The 25,261-nt window shown below is 36.0% G+C and overlaps 1 protein-coding gene across 5 annotated transcripts in view; it reads left to right on the top strand.

Annotated features, from left to right (window-relative positions):
• The window catches only part of LOC129774922 (homeotic protein antennapedia), a 120,302-nt gene that overhangs the window by 30,245 nt on the left and 64,796 nt on the right, over positions 1 to 25,261 (top strand). For 4 of the 5 annotated variants that reach the window (XM_055779002.1, XM_055779030.1, XM_055779052.1 and 1 more), the window contains one exon: positions 507 to 607. The gene's annotated coding sequence lies outside the window, so the exon portion shown is untranslated. Of the gene's footprint in view, positions 1 to 506; positions 608 to 14,213; positions 15,048 to 25,261 lie in introns of those variants that run through there. The other variant, XM_055779022.1, reaches the window with a different exon arrangement.

Raw genomic sequence — 25,261 nt, 5'->3', positions numbered from 1 at the left:
CACATTTTTTCACGTTCATATGACTTTATCTAAATATAATGTTCCGAAAGTTTGTTTTCGACTTTCAAAAGGAGGGAAAAGAGATCGGCATGGTTGCGTACGATTTCGAGTTTGAATCTCTGTATATTCCACCAACGTTACCGTTAAATAGTAACGTCAAAATATCCGACGAAACTAATACTAACGTCCAGCGAATAAACCAACAAAATATATAATCGAGATACTGAAGGCGAATGAAGAGATAAACACGTGATACAATCTATCGCACAACTGATGCTTTGCATAGGTAACACAAGTTTGCTCTAGTAGGCGCTAGATGCCGCTAGTCAAGTATCTATCCGTGCCATAAACCATCGGATATTTCGTATAACGATCAACAAGAGGGCTCACACGCATGCGCGAATTTTTAACATCTTGAACATTGCTTTTGCTTTTCTGTTTCTAATTATTTTATTTCCAAAATTTTGCACAACATAATTTTTTTTAAATCTTCTACTTTTTCGCAGATGGATCACATCGAGGATTATTAAATATTACATAAGGATACAATAAAACTACTACTACCCAAATTACGGATTACACCCGAACAACAGTGCATAAGAAACAGGTAATTTCTCTTTAAATTTCAAGCACGTTTCTTCCAGTGCCATCGAGATATTGTGATTCTCCATTTCACACCTTGCTTTGTCATGCCATTAAGCCCGAAGACATGCGGACTGAATAGGAAGAAAAGGTCTTCTTTTGCATCAACAGATCCGGGTATCAAAATAGAAATCTTTCATTCTTTCGCTCTGCTGGTAACAATAGCAGAATAGGAGAATTCTGTAGACCACGTAACGTAACAGTGAGGCAACTTTCTCTTTTTCGGCACTAAACGCTTGTGTCTGCAGCAGGCACATTGACTTCATTTGCTATTCTGGCGTTCAATCGAGCGGGCTGTGTCAAAACAAATACTTTAGTTTTGTTGCATCTTTTAACCATATTTGAGCTACAATATTCCGGAAGTTCTTTACGATTCGAATAGTCAACAGTTTATTATATTAACTTTGTTATTCACTGTCGTTTGTGTTTTTTTTAAGTGTGATCGAAAAAAGTGTGTCGTGTTTATGCGTACAATATTTTCATATACATTTCTGTAATCACATACATTATTCAGTCTTGTTTGTCAAACATACATTTCTTCTTGTTTTTTTTTGTTTGTGTATGTCGCTGGCAATCATCGGTACTAAACGTCACACAGGCTTCATTCAAAACTCTTTCAAGAATATCTATGATTTCTGTATGTAATAATTTTGGATTAATTCATTATCATCATAGTTTCACAAATAATTCAGTTTTATCTAGCACATTGATTGTTACACTAAATCAAACAGGACAATCGTGATCTTCATTCGCCTTATGGAAATGTTATAATTAAGTTCATGTTAAAGACGAGGAAAACGATTTATTTTCCATCAATACATCAGTGCTAGGAGTTACTAAATTCAGCAGCGTTTTCTAGGTGAACCGTGCATCACGATTGATACATACAACTGTTAATTACTGTTAATTGTTCAGATTGTCATGGTCAATATTCGTGTGTTTTTTCTAATATGTTCTTAATATTCCAATCCTATTAACAAACTCATATAAAACCCATGACCTGACTCACTGCGATATTGTCAGTGACTGTGGAACACTCAGCTGATTACCCGCCAGTATTAAATCTTCTGCCCAGAACCATCAGTGAGCTGTAACAGCAAGAAAATAATTCTATAAATCAATTTTAATTCCAACCACCTGTTACTTTCACGATTCTGCAGCTTTTCCCAAGCCATATAGCACAGATGTCGGGAAAGCTGAAGTGTTGGAAAATCATGCATATAATAAAACATAAAATTCTCTCGCCGCTTCCATTGCTGCTGATGCTCCTACACTTCCACGAGCCAAAAAGCGGAGATTTCTATACAGCATACCGAGCCAAAAATGCGCTCCTCTAAAAGAACGAGAGCCACCGTCTGGCTGGCTGGTTCTTTTCTGACGTAACGACTTTCTAAGGCTATAAATTTTCGGAAACCGGAACACAAGCACAACGAAACCGTCTGCAGTAACCTGCGGAATGGGGGCCCAAGGAGGACAAATGACACAGTTTTTTTCTGGATTACCATCTGCGGTGAAAAAGATTCCATCGATGTCAAGTTCAATAACCCTATTCTAATGATTTCTTGCATTTTAGTCCAGACAGTTACAATACGCAATTTAAAACTTTTCAATACATAACATTCACGTTTAATCAGACTTTGGTTGCATTCATCGCCGTCGCTCGACTAGTTTCTTGTTGGATTCAGATGCGCAAATTCATGCCGAACAGCAGTCTGAAAAATGAGTAATGGCCGCTCCCCTAAAAATTGAAAACTGTTCTATATGTGTGGGGTGTCTGAATGTAATGCGAAATCCGCTCCGCTCATTCTCTCCTGCCCACAATCAGTCGCTTATATTATGCCGATGGTGTGTGCATCGTTTCCATTACCATTCTCACACATCCCATGTTCGTTTTTCGGGTTTCCTGCTGTTGTTTTGTCCTTTCGTTCGATCTACCACCCATCAAAATGCTCATGCTTCAAATGTGTATATATTATGTTCGCTCTCGCTCTTGCTCTCTCACCAAACGATATATCTCTCTCGCTCTGTGTATGTTGGGTACCGGCTTCTATGAGAACCATAGAAATGATGGATTCCACAGTAAGTGGGAATTAAAAAACGGTTTTGAGGAGATGGCAAAAAGCCGTTGTGTGAGTCGGATGGATTTTTCTTCCAGTTCAGTCACCATTATATATACAAGTAGTTGTAGATAGTTCGAAAATCTCTTTTTTTTGGTAATGCATTTCGCGAAAGAAAGTTTGCGGTACACCATTGACAAAGATCTTGAGCAACAATCCAACCACAACTTCACCACTGTTGAAAGGATATCCGCAAAACCGAAAATCAACCGGCAGTATAATGTGGGAAATAACAATTCAGTCAGTGAGGAAACGATGCGATAAACCGGCGAAAATGTGTTTAGAGCTTAATAATTTATTGATAACAATCGCAAGTCGATTTTAATTTCACGTTCTTCTGCTGTGTTTCTCAACAACACTAGGGAAAATATTTTACCTACGGAACGGTAAGAACAACTTCAAAGTGCGCCTCGCTTATTGATTGGCAAATACTCACCATGGGAAGGCAGTAGAACGTTCAACACAGTGCCGTCGGCATCACGATATAGGTTAAATTATGACCGTCGCAAAGCCGCAAAGATGATGAATTAATAATGATTCCAAATTACATCTTTCAATTTTAATTTTTCAATTGGGGTTTTCAAATAATAACTATCCCTAAGGGAAAATTATAACGTTTAGAGGAAACCGTGTCGATGTTATAATCTGAAGGCCCTTTGATAATGACAGCGCACATGGTGTGTAAACATAATTCGTGATGCAATGTATGTATGTTTAAATTGCTCATTGAAAAATGTGGCAACAGCGATAATATTTTTCCGCTGCTACTAAAACAAATAAAGTTACAGTTATCATAAGCAAAAGTTACAGAGAAATCAGAAGAATGTTAAAATTTTATTACAGACTAATTTGTTCCAAGATGTTCATATCATAATATATTGACTATTCTGCAGATTTACTTAAAGAAAAAAAATGTGCAGATAATAAGGGAAAATTGTGTCAGCTCTAAAATATATTCAATTATTATGAGTGAGCGTACGGAGCGATGTATGTTGAACCTATTGGTGAATTAATCAAGTATTAATGCAAATAACGTAAGCATTAGCAATACTTTTTGACTAACTATGAGTCAGATCGAATAAAACCAAATAATTGAAGAAATGGTAAGCGCTCGCATGTTCCTTTAAATCCGATGACCGCATACACAGTCATTCAAAGCCAAACCGATATAGTGGTTCTCAGATTTCCGAGAATAGCGGTAATTTTGTTCTTTACCGCAAAACATTAGACTCGTATTCCGGAAACATGTAAACATGAAAAACAATTACAATCTATAATTACGAAAACAAAATCCGGTTTTTTTCCATTCTAGAATTTTTCTAAACAAGACTAGATCATCAACTTTAATTTGATATGTTTATCATCTGAATCGGGTCAGTAGTTCAAAAGTAATGTTTTTTTTTGTGGATGGTGAAAATCTGAGAAAGACTATATCGGTTTGACATGGAATAGCTGGTGTATTAACTATCAGTTACATTATTTCAACATGCAAAAAATGTTATGGTTTTGAGATGATCTATATAAATAAAAATGGAAGGCCAAATGTGTTGGTAAGCGCAAAACCCGAGGAAGGAATGGCCCGATTTGGGCTGTCTTTATTTTGTTGTATTCGTCTTTACCCGTAGAAGAATTTTATAGTGAGAAAGAATATTGAATTTTTTTTTTCAATTTGAGGAAAAATTCGAAAAAAAATATTGTCATATGTTCTATAATGACATTGTGTTTGGTCCAATTGGATTTCGTGTTTGCAGAATTAAGCTTCGTGTACTGTTGGTGTGAAGTGGATATGGCATGGGATTCTCAGGTGGAATAACGCGCTTTGAATATAAAAATTATGAATGAAAATTTATTTTCAGCACATGTATTCCATGTAACGGAGAAACATGATATTCACAAGTGAATCAAGAATCTTGAGCGACAATTGTGTCTGAAAATAAATTTATATAATAATGACGAGTTTTGGTAGGAGAAACAAAAAATAATGTATTAAATGAAAATTGTGAACGGCAAATTAGAAGATAAATCAACAAAGGGCTCTGCGATTAAACCCACGAACGTTCACTTAGAAAAAAATTGAATGTTCGAAAGAATTCAAATAAAAAAATCAGGATTGGCGTGACAAAATTCGCCGGGTCAGCTAGTATTAAATATAATGAAAAAGGTCCGGATTCAAAAGCATTGGTTTCGTTCCAAATAAAGAGTATTTGCGGCATTCGATACTTTTATTTTTTCGTTTGAAGAAAAAAGCGATCGCTTGTTATATGGTTATTTCGAGAACCGTAGGCGTAAAAAACATGGCTTTCATCTGATGAAACCGAGCCACTGCGAATCGTTTCGGCTGAAGACTCTGCATGTGGTGGGACCAGGAGGATAACCATCAGTTACGCAATAATAAACTAACTAATAGGATTTTGGTCGGTAAAGTTTAAATAAACGTAGGATATATGGAAAATTAGGTATTTTTTGTAGTTTTTTTTTCATCTCCATCCGAAATCAGTCCATTTTTTAATGCATACGTGAGCAACATCTAAAACATCAATCGGACAATTTTTTCTTAGCTTAATTGGTTGCGTGTCCGCTACTAAGCGAACGATCATGAGCTAATAACTCAGGGCCCCTCAACTGACCATCTTTGTGTGTTATTCTAGCTACTACGTCCACGCAACAATCATCATGTGTCGGTAATCCCAGTCCCTTACCGCTCACATTACGATCTGCTGCATCGGTAATTGGTGCTAATTCTAACACAGCAATGGAAGCCTCATATCAGCAGTCCCGTTGTGAACAGTCCAACTGTGAACATTCGAACAATAGGAATATCCTAACACCGAAAAAGGCGGCATGTGTTGTGTATCGATAGAATTGGAATATTCTTAGGCCTAAACAGCTACTGTGTTATACATAAAAAAAACAAATGTTTATCGATGGATAGGAATCTTAAGCCTAAATAATATACAACAATAGTTATCTTAACATAAAAATGTATACGAATAAATTCGGCTCTGTGACAGCTGAATTGCTAAATGAGCCTAATAAACGGATGGGATGAAAAAAAATCAATCGGACAATTTCAACTTGAACACCTGTTAACGCACCCGTCGTATTTGTTCTCTCCGGAACACATGAACTCATCGAAGAAGCTTTTTTAATAAAAATAAAATCGCCATCTTTCGTACTTCTCTCTCTTCATTCCTTCCCCGGTAGTCAAATTACAGGTGGATGGAATCGGTTGACCGAAGAGGTACTGAAGGTACTGTTTCGAAAGATATTACGCGACTGAGAGTTATAACATATGATTTTTACATGAAAACCAAACATTAAAAACACTTTTCAGTGAATACATATCTAAAGTCAATAAAAAAAAGAATAAATTAATTTATCTTTCATAAAATAATAAGTTATGTTTCTCTGCTTTTTGAAGGAAAATGTTTTCCGTCCCCACGACACCCACGTCCAAATTCAATACGACCGCAAAGAGTAAATCAAACAATACTTTTACTGCCATTATATCATTATTTGTTTATATATCTATTAACAATAAAACAAAAATTAAACGGAAAAAATATATCATAATAATAATCATAATACGAATAGTTACAAACTGATAAAGTGAGGGTGTTCAAAAAAAAGTGTTGCCTTGGTTTTTTTAAACGTTTCCCGTTTTTTTTAATAGTGAAAGTTAAATATTGGGATTTTTATTGGTTCATGCGATCGAGAGATGCATACATATTGTATTCATATAAATTCTGTAGGAGCATTGTACCACTTCATATAAATTCAACAAAAATCGGTTCAGTAGAACTTGAGATATTTTGATTTTTTTCAAATTTCTAGACAAAAATACTGCCTCAATAAACCTAGCACTAATTACAATCAAATGTTGTAACTATAATACGAGTCATCAATTGTATGGTGGCGCCTATTTTCAATGTGGAATGTCTTGTGATTTCATCAGCGGTTATCCAGACAACAGACTTGGGGTGACATTGCACAATTCGAAACGAGTAACTCGTTTCGAGATAATTCAAACTCGAATCGAATTGATTTTAGTATTATGTATCTTTTTCGAGTTATTATTTTCAGTGTACTAGATTTCGAGCAAAATTTGTCTCGAAGAGAAATGTCAAATTTTTGGGTTTGTAAACAAAGCAAACTTCACGGCTATTGCAAATATCAATGCCGAAAAACAAATTTAATTTGATATAATTGTGATTAAAAAGAGAAGATCGCGAAATGTTTTTTGACGATAGCGATAGTGAAGAAGAAAGTACGCTTATTCCGCAGAGGCGAGAGTTGGGGGATAAAAGTGACTCTCTTTTGCTAAGTGAATTTGTCTTATATACGTTTCCGATATAAAGTTTCAGTAGTATATCAGACTTAGTCGAGAAGCATTTAAAAATATTTCGGATACAACCGTGTTCCAAACAACTTTCAGAAGCACTGCTGCAGGAGAACTTTGAAATTAGCAGCCGTTTTAAATCTTCTGGCTTCTGGTCGTACCTTATGTAATGAAGGGGAACACTTTTTACTTGGTGTGGCTCAACCAACAGTTCCATCAGTGTTCAATGAAATGATGTCATTTCTGGAATGAAGCTTATGCAAAAAATGGGTCGAATTGGATACAACATCTTTTAATGAAACAAAGCAATATTTCTTCGACAAATTCAAGATACTCGGTGTATTGATGGTACTCATATACCCATTCTAAGGCCTACGGAAAATAAACAAATGTACTCCGAATGTGATGCTTATTGTATTTCTTTGTGATTCCATAGTGCTGAAATAAAAGTATTGTATTTATACTCACATACTTATACAAATAGACGTCAAAACAATAGGAAATGCAAATGAAATTTTCTTTTATGTAAGGTTTAGTATTAAAATCAACGTTTCGCTAGCATTTTCCTATAGGACGATCAACCATTTATTTTCGAGACATTTGTTCTCGTTTCGAGTTAAAAAATGCTCGAACACAATGTTACGTAATGTCAAACTTTGCTCGAAACTCTACTACTGCCTTATTCATTTCGCTCGTTTCGAGCTCGCTTCGAGATTCATAATGGCCAAAGTGATCGAAACGAACAAAAATCACTTGTTTCGAAATGCGAAATGCTACCCCTGGACCTCGGAAACCACTTCGAATCTTGAATAGATTATATTTAGAACGATACACAACAATTTCATCTGATATTTCATTTAGTACATATATTCACTCATGTAAATAATAATAATTCTACTGATAAACAATGTTACTCACTTCTTTTATTTTCACAAAATTTACAATAACGAAGAAATAATTGTGTCGTGCAACCATTTTCTCTGTTCGAGAACACTATTAGATTATTTTCACAAATGATCTTTAATATATGGTATTTCGATAGAAGATTCATATGGGTTCAAAATCCCAATAAATTGGCATCACTGGCGTTGTGTATCCCACATTACTCTGATATACTTACTGATGTTTCTGAGAACATAACCGCATTTATCTTTCCGTTGCGAATCACAACGCGACTACGAAGCTACTAGGCGAATAAGCCACCGAAAACAGAGATATGGATAAACGAAATAAAAATGCAATAAAATTAACATAACAACATTATTAATGATTTTAAATTGTTTAAAAATGTTTGTTTCTCCTTGTCTTCTCTTTATTTGTTGAAGAGTTTTCGTGCCGAGGTATGGCTGGCTGCGGTGATGCTATGTGGTAGCAATGTAGATTTTCTGCTCAAATGGGGTGGGGAGCGGGGTGAGTGAGGATTGCCGTTTGACTCGATTGGCCGATCTCTTGCTTGAATCACCGCCAGCAATGTATGGTGGGGATGGCGGTCTCGGGGAAAATGTAAATTCAGACGATGAGTCTGATTCCTTCGAATGATGAATGGAAAAGAAAATGTGAGGAATTAATTTGTTCATTGAGTTTTAATGATAAATAAGAGAACGCTGGGCGGTTCGAATATATATAACCTGAGCTGCAAGGCCGGCAAAGTTTAAATGTGTTACCGAAACTGGAAGGGCGATAAGATTTGTTCACGGCGAAAGGAAGTGACTTAATGCAAACATTCTTCTTTTAACATTCCCGAAGTGTGATTTATCACCATCGAGAAGAATTTAAAACGGATTTTCGATCAAACGTCTTCGCCTGCAATTATGGCGAATATTCTTTCGAAAATTAATTAAATATTCTCACCCTGCAGAAACTCGGTAGAAGTGCATGCAAGATTCGAAAGCTATGTATTGAATATGGAAGCGCATTTATTTGCAGTTATATCGCTATCAACATGCAGGTGAAGGTTCGGGAACAAGAGTTTTCTACTGAGTGTGAAAATGTTCTCACATCTTAAATTTCACTTTTTCTGTGCATATTTTTTATCTGAGAACATAGTGAAGCATCGATTTTCCGCGAACGCTAACTTCGCCTAAAAACTATCTGCGTTATCCACAATGACCTTGACAGCCAATTCCACGGAATTAATAATTTTGGGGTACAGGTTATCGTATTCGAGTTACCATGGATCTTTAGCATAAAATAACAGATACTATTTGCACATGCAATATATGCAATATAATTTGCATATTAATGAGGTTTGCTTTCCTACCTGTGCGTACGATATCTTGATTCTTGTTGAATGCATGTGTGCTTTAAAACATATCAAAGTAGGTTGTCAATAAAATAAAACGTCTCTCTTAATCTTAAGTCGTAAAAGAAGAACACTTAGTAACTTACTTCATTCGGGATGTGGTAAAAGATTTGAATCCCCTTAAGGCAAAAATGTAGTGAACTATTTTTTCTGAATTATAGTGACTTTCAACATTTTGGCTGGTTCGCCACTTTTCCTTCCATTTTGGATAATTGTAGAGAGTGAGAATTGAACGCGTGACCTTTAGCGTGTCGCAGTGAACATATTTTAGAATATCTATCATTGATCACATATAGAATTACATAAGCTGGAAGTGATCAATCTATTCAAAAAACTATTCAAAAAAGGCCAGAATTCAGAGGACATCCATTTAAAATCCCGTATCAGTTCAGAAATCGTAAAAAATATAGAATGTAGGTATATAGAATAAAGATTAAACAGAAGGTATCATAGTTTTAGTCAGTTATATTAAATATGCACGTGCTTACTAATGTATTACGATACATTTGTTATGTTTAGTTTAATGCCCAAATGTCATGTTGAAGGTCCAATTATTTCCCAATTGCTCCAATGGTCTCTTTCGTTTCGCGGGAGAATACAATCCATAGTGATACAGAGCCTTCCATTTGCAAGATCCTGATGAATGATGTTTTTCAAATATGTTCAATAATATACAGTTACACAGTTACAGGATTTTTATCAAAATGTACGGTACTTGTTCGCTAACTGGGCTATAAGGACAACCCAGTTCAACTCGCTGATATGCCAAACCTCAAATAAAACTGAGGGGAATTGTTTGATTGGCACTGAAGAAAAACTCGTGCGTCTGTGAGCGTTCCTGCTTTGCCATGAAGGATTGGCTGTACAGTGCAACGTTTCTAATTGTATTTTCCCAGTGTTAAACCTTGTTAAATTGGATACAGTAATCGAATTCTACTTGTTAACTGGGCTGCAAAATAGCAAAAGCAAAACTTCAAATTTAATATGACGTCTTTGTTTGATACATTAATGGGCTGTAACTCAGTTAACGCATGCCCTGTTCAGGATAGCGAACTAGTTACAGTTATCGTAAGAAGAAGTGAATTGTTAACAGCCGAAATCAGTTACCGTTATATAGATTAGAAGACTTACTATCGCATTTAAAAATAAGTAAAATGTAGAAGTTCTTTCCATCGGATTATTTTTGTAATTCTAATAACATTATAAATATCCTACCTTAAAATATATCTTAAATAAAAAAAAAATCATGAACAGGCAATTCTGCTCGCAAACCTTTTGCACCAACAAACATCTTCAGTGCGTCATGATACGCCGAGGAGGAAACGAAAAATTCAACATTTACAAGAACTGTCACCCGCTGTGCGCGCTGTCACTTACCAAGAACATCGACGACGATCCCCTCTTCTCGGTAGAGTATTTGAGCATAGCTTTTGTCTTCCTGTGTTGGGATTCGTTATATCTAACTATATCATCCTCCCGTCTGAAATTCCACCCCATCATATACATTCAAACGGGTCAGAATTTGAGCGCTATTACATCAATTGCTTTTGAAAAGAGGAATAAAAATATAAGTGGAGAGAAAAGTACCCACACCCATATCTGCTTCCATCGGGGGGTCTCAAGGATACCAAGAATGTTGGATCATTGCGAAAAAATAAAAAGGAAAGAGTGAACATCCAAAGGCACGAAAAGCTTTCAGGATAAGGAAAGCATCACTTCCAAGAAACTTCCTAAGAAAAAAAAAGCAAAGTCGAAAGACACGAGTAAGGTATTACACCACTCAACCTTCTGCTCTGGTTTAGCATCGCTTCTCCACTAACCATACTACCGTATGAACAAAGATCCTTTTCCAACCGGGCAAGCTTCGGTGAAAATTCTTTCCCTGCTGCGAATTTTCCGAAGCCGAAAAGGAAGCACAAAAATTGAAGGAAGAGAACTGTCTAACAAAAGTGTCGGGTATTGGAAAATTAAAAGGATGTGTATCCCATCCCCGACCCGTCGCTCAGCCTGTCACGGTTTTTCACGCATTAACTAAATGAAATGATGGGCCCCTAAAAGCTGCCAGTGAAACAACGGAAAAAGTAATATAATCGTAGAATAAAATTTGGACATTTCGAAGTTTAATTCTATAATGTCAATGTATGAATACATCTAATTGGATCAGAAAGTTTAAAGTGCGAAAGAAATTTTCACTTATTTTGTATGGAGGGGAACATGATAATATTACTGAAAATACTCCTTAGCATAATTCCTTTACACTTCAACCCTTTTCTGATCTCATTCATTACTGGTTCAACATCTATTTTGCATATTATGATTTATTCATGTTGCTATTTTACATACTTCTCATTACACCGACGCACAGTAGTCTCATCATTTTTGTGAGAGTCAGAGTTTCACGAGACGCTTACCGGGCTACTTGAATTCTTGGTGTCTTCGCTCGGTGGCGTACATGACACGGAAAGATCGGCTGGTGTTAGACCATATATTTCAACGACAAAGTTTCAATGCTTTCCAATGAAGGAAGTTTACCCTCCGAAAACAATTTTAAGTAGCAAATTTTCCTCTCAGCAATACAGACTTCGAGACCCGAGCTGAGAGGAGTTTGAACAAGCCATGATGTGTAAATTGCAGCCCAACACCGCTCATGTTCAATATCTCGGAACATTCAGGTTATTGAACGAGATTGGTGAGATTTTTGGATAATGCTTTGTTATGAGAAGTGTTTCTTGCTCCTTGCTCAAAACTCTTGTGATCGTAAAATGTTTTGTTTTCATTTTGAATTTAATGGATTTAAAACTCGAGAATACTAAAATGCTCGATCCAAAAAATGAATATTTCTAAATTTACTTCAATACCACTCTTCATTCGCATTCACTGAAAATGTTTCTGTTAATATCTGTTATAATTAATCTGTTAATATTTTTAGATATATATTTTTTTTGTACACAATAAATACAAAATATAAACCTAACATTCACTATATTTCTTATGTCCGAAACTATTGATCCATACACACAAAATAAAAAAACATTCGCAAATAGTTCATGAATAATAGAATCTCCTTCATTGTTAATATTTTATGTCGCTAGGGCTAATCTTGTTCTTGCAAGTCTCATCAAACAATTGTGTGATTCCATTTTAACGCTTTTGCTTGGCGAAACAGCAAGGCTGTCATTCACGTTAGACGCCAGAAACAAAAATCAATTACCTCGAACCACGAGCTTTCTGGTGCTCCGAACCCTCCCCTACTCTTCCGGCGTCTGTTTGCATCCATCCGGTCCAATACCGTTAAAAGGATGGAACTTAAAAGATATGATTTATGACGCTACTCGTTCTGACTACTTCTCGTTGGCTGGCAGAATGGATGAAATAATAGAATATGGCAAAGGCATTTCAGGAATTTTGCAGTGGTTACCCAGGTGCACACTGATTCCAAAATGCACAATTTCTGTTGTGCAAACATAACATCACAATTTTAGAACGGAATACTAATAGTTATTTTTTTCAATTTATGAATGTAAATAGTTTACAAATTAATCCTACTGCTACATTTAGTAAGTAAATGCATCTTCAAATTGACGGAAGGGTGTCTCCTTTATCAGTGCTACGGAAAATACAATTTATATATCGAATGAATGTGGCGTCTATGAAACGGCAATGGGTTTTTCAAACAATATTTTTCGAGTCCTAGAACGTAGTTTATGGATTATTCATACATCTGAACGTGTACTTCTCTGGGTTTTGTCATTAGTGTTGGTAAATCACAAACATTCTAACTCGCTGCTGTGGAAAACCGTAATGCTGCCGCTTGATAGCTGCATACAAGGTACACTCTTTCTGTCAACAGCGGAATATCTATGTGTAAAGACATGTTGGAAGCAGAACGAAAAAAATAAAAGTTTATGTGCGCAGCATCCGTAATTCATTGTTTTCGTTAACAACATCATCAGCATGCTCGACCAAGCGAATTCGGGAACTATGTGTTGGTGCGGAGGCTGGAGCAGAGTTTCGTCCGCCAATCCAAAGTTTCGTAGTGGTAGAACGCCACAAAAGGAAATACACGACGCCGGGATCCAACTTTTCAGAGATCTCACTCTTACTCCGATCAGCAGTAGTAGGAAATGAACATTTCGCTTGAAAGGCACTATCGGAAAATCGTCATCAAGACCCAAACAATGATGATGCTCAGCATCTCTCGGTGGAGAGTGAGCAAAGTGATGCCAGCGAGTTAAATACGAGAGAGTTTTACCAAATGATACTCACAGAATTCGAGGATTTACGATTTGTTATTGCTGCCTTCTCATTCTGGCTTCCGGACATGCTCGTAGCATCACAGACGCTCTAAATCATCTTTCGTTGTAACGATGAGAGTGGATCGTCGTCTCGTGGTTATAAATTTTGTCGATTCGAATTTGCACGGAATGAGGGGGAGTGCTACGAGAAAATCGCCTTTCACTTTTTTTCAGCACAAAACAAGAAAGTGGTGTATAGGGAGGAAAAACGCTAAACTCTAGCCATATCTCGGTGCGTGATAACAGGTTCCGTCGCGAGCAACGGCAATCGTCTCGGTGCTGGTTTGAATCTGTGAATGGGTCCTTCTGTTAGTGTTAGTCCAAGTTAGAATTCATACCATGTAACTCAAGGATATCCATAGTTTGGTAAAATCAGTTAAAACAATAGTTTCACCAGGGCAGGATGTGATATGATAAGGGTCGTGAGGATTTTTCCGTTTGTGTTACAGTGTTGCTATATCTATCTCACACAAGACAGGATCGAATGACACGAGGGAGTTGGGAATACGAAGAGCGATGTACAGAAACAGAAGATACAACAATTTGTGGAGCTGAAAAATAGACGAGAGCGAACTGCTGGAAGACAACGTTGACAGTGGAAAAAGGCCTGGGGAAAATCGGGAATCTTTTTCCTCGTCTTCATCACTCTTCGATGTCGTTCTTTTCGGGACGGGCGGAAAATTGCTGCTCTCTGCTAGTGCCAGTAGTGGTTCGTGCGAAAAAATTCGTATTCTTTTTTCAAAAATGTAGATTCTTAACTGAGTGCCGAGGACTGAAGAACAAAAATTGATTGCGGGAAGTTACGTATCAAGAAAAACGTTGATTATTTTTGAGTTTGCTTCCTTCTTGGTTCCAGAGCTTTTTACAGTGTAGCGGATGAATTGCTTTTTCAAATCCAACACAATTTTCGATTGTTGATGTGAATTAACATAAGTTTAAGGAAAATTAGTTCAGTTCTGTTCTAATTCGATTCGGGTGCTTTATGTGTTTAACTTGGTGCGACGAATAAAAGGTCTGTGCGAAATTGGGAAAAATCTCCTTGTGGACAAATATTTGCCATTATCAGTATACTTCAGTGGTTTCAACATAGTTATTAGAGAAAATCTATCAGTGAAAATAGCGTGATTCATAGAAATATAGCTAATCTCCTCTTATTAACAATATGACCCCATCATATTAAAGAAATGAGGAAATTTAAGATATTGATCACCACAAAACTGAAAACCGTGGATGATCCAAAAACAATGATGCAATCAAATGGTAAAAATGTGAATGGAATCTGTTGCTCCCGAAGACTTATTGTTAGATTTTTCACGTCGCAACTACCGTATGCAGCGCTGACAGAGAAAAAGGTAAACTTGTAAACAAAATATTATGCTAATATATTCAGCTTTAGTAATGATCTGAAAAAGTGAATGGAAGGTGCGATAACTATGGCCTTTTATACAAAATAAAATTTTGTCGAGCGGCGAAAACATAAAACCACAGATACGCTGTAAACAAGAGAATAAAATACAAGTCAAAATATTAAACAAAAGCGAAATATTTTTCCCATCATTGTTGGGCGAAGAGCTAAAATACAGTGAATGAAATGAAACGTTATACCGCGCTTCTAGGTGAAATTTGAAGCTTCTCATACAAACACAATAGTATTATAATACACTGAACCTTGTTCTCAACTTTACACATGAATCACATTATCGTCACGTGTCACGATTAGTTTCTGATTGACGGAAATATATTCTCAGTAACACTCAACCTGACACCTAAATTATATGTGAAAGTGTGGCCTAATTGAAGTCATTACACGTAGCCATGGGCCAAAGTTCGTGAATAAAATATTACTTTATCGCTATATCACCTTAAGAGCCGATTGAATGTACTGTCGTTTTGTCACTTCTTTCTGGCCAGCGTGGAATTCATTGATTCTGGAAATGAATGTTTATAGCACTTGTAAATTTGTGTTCCGAGATTTTAAAGTTTTGAAGTAAAGTTAATTTGGTCAGATTGATCTGGTTGTATTACTTCTATTTTTGTTTCGAGAGACCGTTGGCTGGCTTGTCTCTGATTTATAGAATACATTGTTGCTCTCGTTAATTTCGTATATCAAGTGTGCGAGTTGAAATTGCCTAGTTTTTTCGATGAATAAAACTCATAATTTTCAGGAAAACGAATTAATTCCCGTTTGAATCGACACTTTCGACCAATTGTGAATTCCTTTCCAATAGAACTATGACGAAAACCTTTCACCGGCCTATTTTTCGACATCTTCATATTCGACGAGGAGTTGCTATGCAAGTACATGTCTCATTGAAGTAAAAAGGTTAAAATCTGACGGGGCCATGTCTGGAGAATACGACGGGCGCAATAACGTCTTTATAAGGATCTTTATTGCTTCTTCATGGCTTTTTCGTTGTGCGCCGGTGCGTTGTTATGATGTAATATCACTTTTCAATATATTCGGTTCCGTGCTCCCGTGGCCGAATGGTTTGCGTCAAACCTAACATGCTGGGGTTCGGATATCTTCGGGTACAGTCCGGTCTTTTTCCATCAATACAATGTTTTAGTTTATCATTCGTTATCGGTCGCGATCTGTTGCAAATGCATATTACACAAAATCGCTATTGCAATACATTCTGTCAAATATATACCGGGAATTAGTGTTCTCAAAAAAATGTTTTATTTATCATCTTAATTTATATTACCGCCTTCAAAATGGCCCCTTTTTGAAGCAATGCACTTTTTCCACCGAACAATCCAGTCATCGAAACACTTTTCATAGTTGTATTCAGGAATTGTCTTCAGTTCACACAGCAAATTCGCTTTGCATTCTTTGATGCAGTCAAAACAAGCCCCACAAAGCGGTAATTTGACTTGTTTGCATGTCATACTCGAACGCCCATGTCTCGTCGCCAGTAATTATGCGGTTGATGTACGTGGGATTAGAATTTGCATGTTTTCACCCACTTGATTGCGATGGAATTTTTGAAGAAAAACGAGCACTTTTGGCACTAGTCGTGCTGAGACTTCTCCAATTCACAAAACATCAAACAAAATATGACGAACGGTCTCTTGAGAGATATTTAATTCACGGCTCTTTCAAACTTAAATGACGATCTCCGAGCATCATTTCTTTTAATTTGTCGTGACAAATCGTTCATCTCTTCTCGGTTGTCTTTGAATATCTTATGACATTCATACACCCGTGTTTTCGACATAGTTGAGTCACCAAATGTATACTGCAACATTTTCAATGTTTCGGCACAAGAAACTTGCTACACAAAATTTCACACAATATCTATGATCCAGAGACGACGCGTAATCAAGTGAGCACCTGTGTAATCATCAATGGTGTGTGTGTGTGTGTGTGAGTTTTCTATCGTTTCCATCGGCTTCGTTTAGCAGAGAACTTTGAACCACAAATATTATTTTATCTAAGGCAGCGCATTAGTAGTAGTGATCGCTTCATACACAGCTAACTGTGTTTGCCCTGTCGCACTCAGAATAGTGTTTGACTGCGGGTTTAGATGAAAGATTTGAACCCGGTAGTCACTACTACTTACCAGATTACAATCTAAACGGTGGGCAAGTTTCTCATAAATAGAAAAGAAAATAAGAATATTTGAGATAATTCCTCATCCTCAACTACAAATGTGAAATAATAAAAACTTTTTTTAAATTTTCTGAGATTATCTACCTGTCCTATGAACAGTTTGAATGATATGTCAATATTTTTTAGTGGTTGAAGCGTCGTAAGCGTTTAATGCAGTATTCTAGTCTAGAAAACTAGAAAAAAAAATTTCTTCATATTTCAGAAATTCTAGCATTTAAGAATTTTTTTTTATATTTCACAAAAGACTTATTTCAAGCGAAAATGAAATGAGTCAACGTTAAAGTGTAAGTTAATTGGTTATTACGATTACATTGGAATAAAAATCGTGATTTTGGCAGATTTTTGATGGAGATTCACCAAGAATTGTTCATATCATGCACTGAAATAAAAAAAGATACGTCAAAGAACAAATTGTAGAACGGTTAGAGAGCTTTAATTTGGTTTATAGAAGTAAAGCCTTTAAAACCTCAAACGTTGAAGTTTTTCACATCTAAAATGTTACTTAAATTCACTAATTTGAAAATTTCACAACTGTATCATGTATAAAATTTCTTATCTTTCGAATGGAAGCAAAATAATTGTGCTACATAGCGTAATTTTTGAATTAGAACCATTTTAAGGCAAGCAGAGTCCGAAATAGACGAAAAGTTCAATAACTCTAATTCATTAATAATAAGCGTGGAAGGATGTTTATCAACAAATATGATCCTCTATCACCTCCTGAAAGAATTCGGATTTTTTTTTTATGAGAAAGGTATTTCATGACTTTAAGGAGATGAATCAAAAATTAAATTTTTCTTTCATATTCAAAAAACCTAAAATATATGTACAAAAAACAAATAATTTGATTGACTCGACATTATACAGGATTCGATTATACGAGGGTCACTATTTATATTTCGGGAATAGGAACAAAAACAAATAGTTAAGCTGCGAATATATTTTTATTGTTTTTCAAAGTACTCGCCACGATGATCCATACACTTTACACTGCATGCGCTTAAACCAATTTTCAAAGCATTTATTCCAATCGACACGAGCCTTTTTTTTTTGAGCGATTGTCAAATTATGTGGGATCCAACGTGAACATAATTTTCGCACAACTAAGTGTTCATGTAAAATCGCATATATGCTGGTGGAACTAATGCTTAGGGATGCCTCAATCTCACAATAGGTTACATGACGATCTTGCTTAATCATTTCGTGCACAGCATCGATGTTTTCTGGCACTACAGTCGATTTTGGACGACCTTCACGAAACTCGTCGGACAGCGAACTACGACCACGATTGAATTCACTATACCAGCGATACACAGTGGTTTTTGATGGAGCTTCATCGCCAAAAGTCAAATTAAGTTGATTGACGCACTCTTGTTGTGATAATCCACGTCGAAAGTCGTAAAAAATTATCGCAAGAAAATGTTCACGATACAGTTCCATTTTTTTGCCGAGACCAAACTTTCAACTAAATATAAAATAAACAAATAGCGTCCGTATGACAAAATGTTTTGAGTACGTATATCGTCAAAAATGTCAAACTTTACGATGGAACCGTCAGATGGACTCACATGACATCAGTGTTGCCAATTCCCGAAATATAAATAGTGACCCTCGTATACAGTGAAAAGAAATCGGAGACTTTATATAATCAAGTCCGCGCTGTATTTACCGAATTATAGCCTTTTTAGTGATGCGGTATCTAATCTAGTACGACCCTAACGATTAACTTCAAAGCCGTTTTCCTCGAACTAGTTTTTTTCAAACTGGCATACAGGATATCTCAAGTTCTACTTAACCGATTTATGTCGAATTTATATGAATACAATTTGTATGATATCTCTTTCGCATAAACGATTTTTTTTGTTTTACTATTAAAAAAACGGGAAACGTTAAAAAAACGTTTTAAACAGCACTTTTCTCTTAAAACGACCGCTGTTTTGTCAAAAAACATGTTTTTGACTTGTTCGAGGTTCGTGCGATAGGGGCATCTCTACTGATTCAAAATCTGTTCGATTTTTTTGTTTCAGATAATTAGAAGGGAATCATGTACGTCATGGTAATTTTTTTACCCCCTAACTTTATCAGTTTGTGACTATTCTAATTATGAATATTTTTTCCGTTTAATTTTAGTGTTTATTTTTAAAAGACAGATAAACAAATAATTATATAATAGATAGTAAAAATATTCTTTGTTTTATTTTCTCGGAGCTCGAAAAATCGTCCGAAATTCGTGCCTGTACACTAGAATCCCTTTTAATTGTCCAAATTTCGATGCATTACAATATATCGAGAAAGAAAAATAATGTTGTTTTCGTTTCTTTTATTTTTTTTTTTTATTAAATTCGTTTATTTTTACAGGCTCAGTTACATAAGTTTAAAGGAGCCGAATTCTTAATTATATTTTTATTACTATACATAAACATTTTCTAAATCTAAGGTAAGTAAGGTAGAAAACCGATTACTCGCGGTCTACTCGAGTTTAGTAGGGTGACATATTTGTTCAGGAAAAGGATGGGATATAAGGAAATTGTTACAATAATGATAATCTCACACACTCACTTCTTAAATCTATTCGTATATCTATTGTGTATTTACATTTCAACTTATTCTACTGTTTGTAGCAAGGGGACCAATTGCACGCAAAGGATATAAGGATATAAGGATAATCACACACGAACATCGATAGCTTTAAGGAAAATATAGATTTGGGACATGTAATCAAGGTCTAACCGAGCCAACACATCTCTCACCGGCACTTCGTTTCTTTTAGTTTGAAGAGTATTTTTCAGATTCCATTTGCTTTAAAAACAGAATGGGTTATACAACACAAACTCGAACATACACGTAAACACATGTATACTTTTTACAACCGACACTTCACAATGGCACAATAACAAAATGCACGAACCATTCCAAGAATGCTTAGTGTTTTTCGAATTTCATCGAAACATTGAACAATTGGTACGAAAGACATACCAATATGAGAATTTGCTGGGGTTTTATAGATACGATAGGTACAAACAGAAGATTTTCTCAAACAATATTATTTTTTTCCCAAACTGTAGAATAGCTTTTAAAATATTTTTTTAATTTTTAATTCTCCCTGATATCACGCATGTACATCATGCCTACACTAAAAATAGTAGGTTGGGGAAAAATTCATCATTTCACACAATATTAAAGTCTATAGCATAGCAAGATGTCATTCAGGTCGAATATGCACAATAGTAAACAGTTGATTTTTATTTATTTCTCTGGAGGTGAATTTACCCGCAAAATCATTCGCAACAGACAAGAACATAATCATTTGATGCTATTTGGATGCAAAAACAAAACTCGAGACCAAGCTGCCGGAACATCTAGCGAGTCACATTTGATGTGCAATCGTCCTAGTGTTCTTATTTCAATTTCACAATTTCTCTCCTATTGGCAAAGCTGACCACTTTTGGACATATGATCCAATTGTTGACAGTACGTTTGCACCAGCTCACCACCTTTTTCTGGTATTAATGTCTGCTGATTTTGATGGCTTCGAGTACACATCCTTTCCCCTTTAACTTGAAATTGTTGTAAATTACCCATTATTCATCACCAGTCCCCATCCACTTTAGGAATAGGTCGATCATGTTGCGATCCATCAGCGATTGACAGATTTGGACCATGGGTTTATTATTGTAAAAAAGTAAAAAAACAAAATATTTTAAGTTGAACGGTTTCATTGTAATTAAACATTCTATTTAGGTCTCATCAATGCCCTGGATTAATGAAGGAATGGGTGTGCCAACTGCTAACTGCTACTTGCCTATTTATTGTTATGCTTTTAGTACATTATCTGTAGTATTATTATGTTTAATCACAATGAAACCGTTTAACTTAAAACGTTGTTTTTCTTTTTTTCATTTTCTAGTTTTAAATATATTATAAGTATGATTAGTATGTTTCTCTTCTATAAAACCATGAAATTATTCTTTTCTTAATGTTATTTCCTTACTTCATTTATCTCGGAATGTTTTCATGATGTACTGTATTCTATTAGTCAAATAGTTTCATTCGATACCCATGTTGATGGGGTTTTGGAAAAAACCCATATTAATGGGTTTCTGAGAAAATATGTAATCCGCCATTTTGTAGCGGCCATCACCTTGGATTTTCAAGAACATGAAATACGCAGTTTTATAATGATTGCAGAGAAAAAGGTTTGTTCCAACTTTAAGATCAATCGATCAACAGGAAGAGGATCAAATTTATGTTAATGTGGGACAGCGCTACAGACAAACATGTTACAAACATACAAACATGTTACAGGGCAAGCTAAATAAAACCGTTAATCAACTTGTGGTACGCATATACTTTGTGCTCCTATGTATGTATCCGAACTTATTCTAGCGGATCCAAATTGTTTTGACGTAGGATTACGTCTTGCGAGAACATATTGGGGTACACATTGAAAATCGAAAATCGAGCGAAATCGAGCTAACAGAGACATTAAAACCATGCTGCCTGGAGGAAATCGACATTACAAATATATGCAAGTCGGGGGCATTTTTGTATTGCAAGTTAGGTGAGTGATACGATTAAGAATCGTATAAACATTCAAATTTTGGAACTTTAATGTTGGTTGCTCCGTGAAATTTCATATCAACGACCGATCGTGTATTGTGAAAAATTTAGCACAAGTGTAAATGTAAACTTGTATACGGTAGCAGTTGTGTTGAAAATGACTTCATATATGAAACGATTTATTTCAATTTTCATAAATAAAAATCAACGTGTGTTCCCTTTAGAGAACGGGTCGTTTGGCAGAGGGTGGTTTTCATCATATCTCGTTCCACTTCGGTGTCTTTTATCTGATACGCACCATCCAACGACTGTTTACCATCCTCCTGTCATCATTACTCGGTAAACACTGGTGTAGTGAACACACAATACCCAACAGCTAAACAAAATGGTCTTTTTCAGGAGGCCTCCAAATCATTATCAAAGAGTTTAACGATGTAATTCTTCAAACATATCCAAAATCAACAGATAGCCTAACAGAATCCTACGTCAACTATGCGGTCGTGTCTCGGACACAACCCTCCTGTGACTTTTTCAGTATTTTTTTAGATGCTGGTCAATTGAAACCATGCTTGCATGACTGTTCTATCGACGTTTTCAATTATTGGTCGAACAGAAATACATTTTAAGAACTAATACATCGGAATTAATCGACGAAACCAAATTAAATTCTAATTGGTGAAATTGGCTGTTACAACATCGGGACCATTAACAAAATTCACTATTTCAGCCACCTTTCAACTGTGAAATGTATCGAATTATCTCTTTGTTGACTTCCTTCTTAACAGTCTGTAACCCAAAACTCTAAGTAACAAACAGCAACGAAACAAACAAAACAAAGCACAAAACGAAACGAAGCTAACGATTTTTTATTGCGAAATTACCTCTTCTCTCCAACGATGATAAATCTAATAGTGTTTGAACGATATTCCACAGAATATCGATCATTACAGCCATTTACCAGAATCACTAAACAAATTTAGCTCCGCTAATTTTCTTGACTACGTACTACATAATCAGTTTTTTACATCAACAGAAGGAGCAAATTTGAGCACCTAATACCAGACGCATCATTTTAAAATACTAGGTTCACAGATTACAAAAAGCCTTTGGTTGCATGATATCAGCTGATTCTGATGGTTCCGTGTACGCAAACCATCGACCCACAGACCCATTTAAAGCATTGCGAACGAATTTTAATGACCCTTATGACAATCAGTTCGTAAAGTATCGAAGTTGTTTGATTTGCAAAAATATTCATTTGAGGAGTGTTCATTTTCCAGACACTAAGGAAGTATTGATTCAACCCACATAATATAATATGTATACCATTTCTTCTTATTGAATCGAGTTACAAACTTTCAATCAAGGACTACCATTGCTCTCCATTGTATTATATTTCTTGTTATTTCATCTCCCATTTTTTCCCTCAGCTGTACCCACCATGAAACTTAACGGTGACAAGGTACACACATGTGAGAGAGTATCATATCGACTCACTGGTGGTACCACGAGATTGGATTGCTTCCTTTCCCCAGTGTTTGATTCGCGACCCACCCTCCATATCCTCTACCAGAAGCATCGACTCGCTTGCATTGGGCGCAGAAGATTATTTAGTTGTATCTTATAATTTATATCATGTAAGACTGCTGTCGCTAAATTGTTTTTGATCTCCGACAATCGCATGCCTCCGTTTAGTTCTTCATTTTCCACCATACCCTGGAGTGAGCGAGGTTTTCATTTATTCTTTCGCGTTTGACGTTTGGTTATGTGCGCGCTTCTCATGTGACATTCGGTAAGATATGGAGCGTATTCAGTATTTAACGACGAAAGCTAGGGAAGCTGGTGGTAGACAAACCCAAAAATATGTCCAACTGACAGACATGCCGACAAGCTGAAAAGAAAATACCGACAATGCACTTGACTGGCATCCGTTTTATTTGTTTTAATTTTAATTGAAATTTTCAACCCGCCAACTACATCATTCATACAAGGAAATTTCACGACAACACCAGGCTATATTCACATAGAGCAACTTCAACCCAGTAGATTCGACCAAGAGAGTGAAATTCCGAAGTATACATTTCGCTTGTACTGACACATGTTTGATGTTCAATGGATGCCTCCTTCATCAGTTGACGGGCACTTTTTCGCCGACACTACCAAGAAAAACACTTTGCTTAATCAAAAAGTTGCCCCCGTCCCGCATTCTTCATTTGCTCTCATATCCAACACACTTCGGGCGATAAAACGGAGTTGGAAAGTTGACTAACGAAATTCGTTCCATTTAATTCATTAAAACTTAAGCTTTCCGATCGAATTAGAACACCGGAACGAACAAAAAAATGCGAAAAAACGGAAAAGACGAGATTAAAGCGTAACACCCAGAAAACAAAATTAATTAAATTCAACTTTCTGTTTTTTTATCGTTCGTTAGGAATTCGTCCGAACGATTTTCTCGTGACATGTAAAAGACTGCGAAGCAAAGCAGCGAAACACTCTCGAAATCTTGGAGACATCCCAAGAAAATCCTCATTGCTGCTCCGTTTACGGACACTCGTCAGATTCCAAACCTATCCTGATTTTCTTATGAACAGGGCTCTTCCTTTTATTTTCTATTTTCTCACCAAAGAAAAATTCTTTCAATCGTAACGCTCCAGTAAGCACATCTGGTGAAATGGTAACATTTCTGTAACGTTTTTGAAGACAAAAATGAACTATCGACACTGAATGTTTATCTACAAACAAAAAACAAAAAACTAATGAAAAATCCTCAATATCCTTGAAAAGAAATTGCCGAAAATATGTGGTAATTGCAGAACGAGTCATGCTGCGAGTGACCTTGTTCTCATTCGTTATTACATCATCTCTCGTCCTAGACCATTAATAGGCACATGCATCGCCTTGAGTTGACGCAAGGATAGGTCAAAATGTGGCGAACAAATACAAGCGCAAGATACCACGGTAATAAATTTCGCAATTCGTTAATTTGATTGATATCGCTCTTCAATTCCACACGCAATCAGTGCAAGTGTTTATTTGATTTAAAATGTTCCACAAATAAATATTCATGAAGAGTCTGGAAAGGAGTGAAAAAGAGAAATTGTAAACAGCCAGGACGGTTCAACCGGTGCTGTAAGCAAATCGAACCAACGGAGAAATCGAAAGATTTACATTTCATTTGTGTGGAATATTTGTATTTATTTTCTTATGTGAAGAGGGGGTATGGCATCGAAAAGGGAGCCATAAGGAAATGAAGGTGTTCCAGAACAATATTGATAGCAAGCATATATAAGAAATATATCGGAAAAAGTAAACAAAAACACGTAACGCCGAGAAATGTTCTCATACGAGACGAAGAGCAACGAGAGAAGGGAGAAATATTGATAAATTACA

This window comes from Toxorhynchites rutilus, chromosome 1, assembly GCF_029784135.1.
Source record: "Toxorhynchites rutilus septentrionalis strain SRP chromosome 1, ASM2978413v1, whole genome shotgun sequence".
Taxonomy (NCBI): domain Eukaryota; kingdom Metazoa; phylum Arthropoda; class Insecta; order Diptera; family Culicidae; genus Toxorhynchites; species Toxorhynchites rutilus.
The sequence above is the reverse complement of the archived record's forward strand: the minus strand, read 5'-3'. Positions and strand labels throughout refer to the sequence as shown.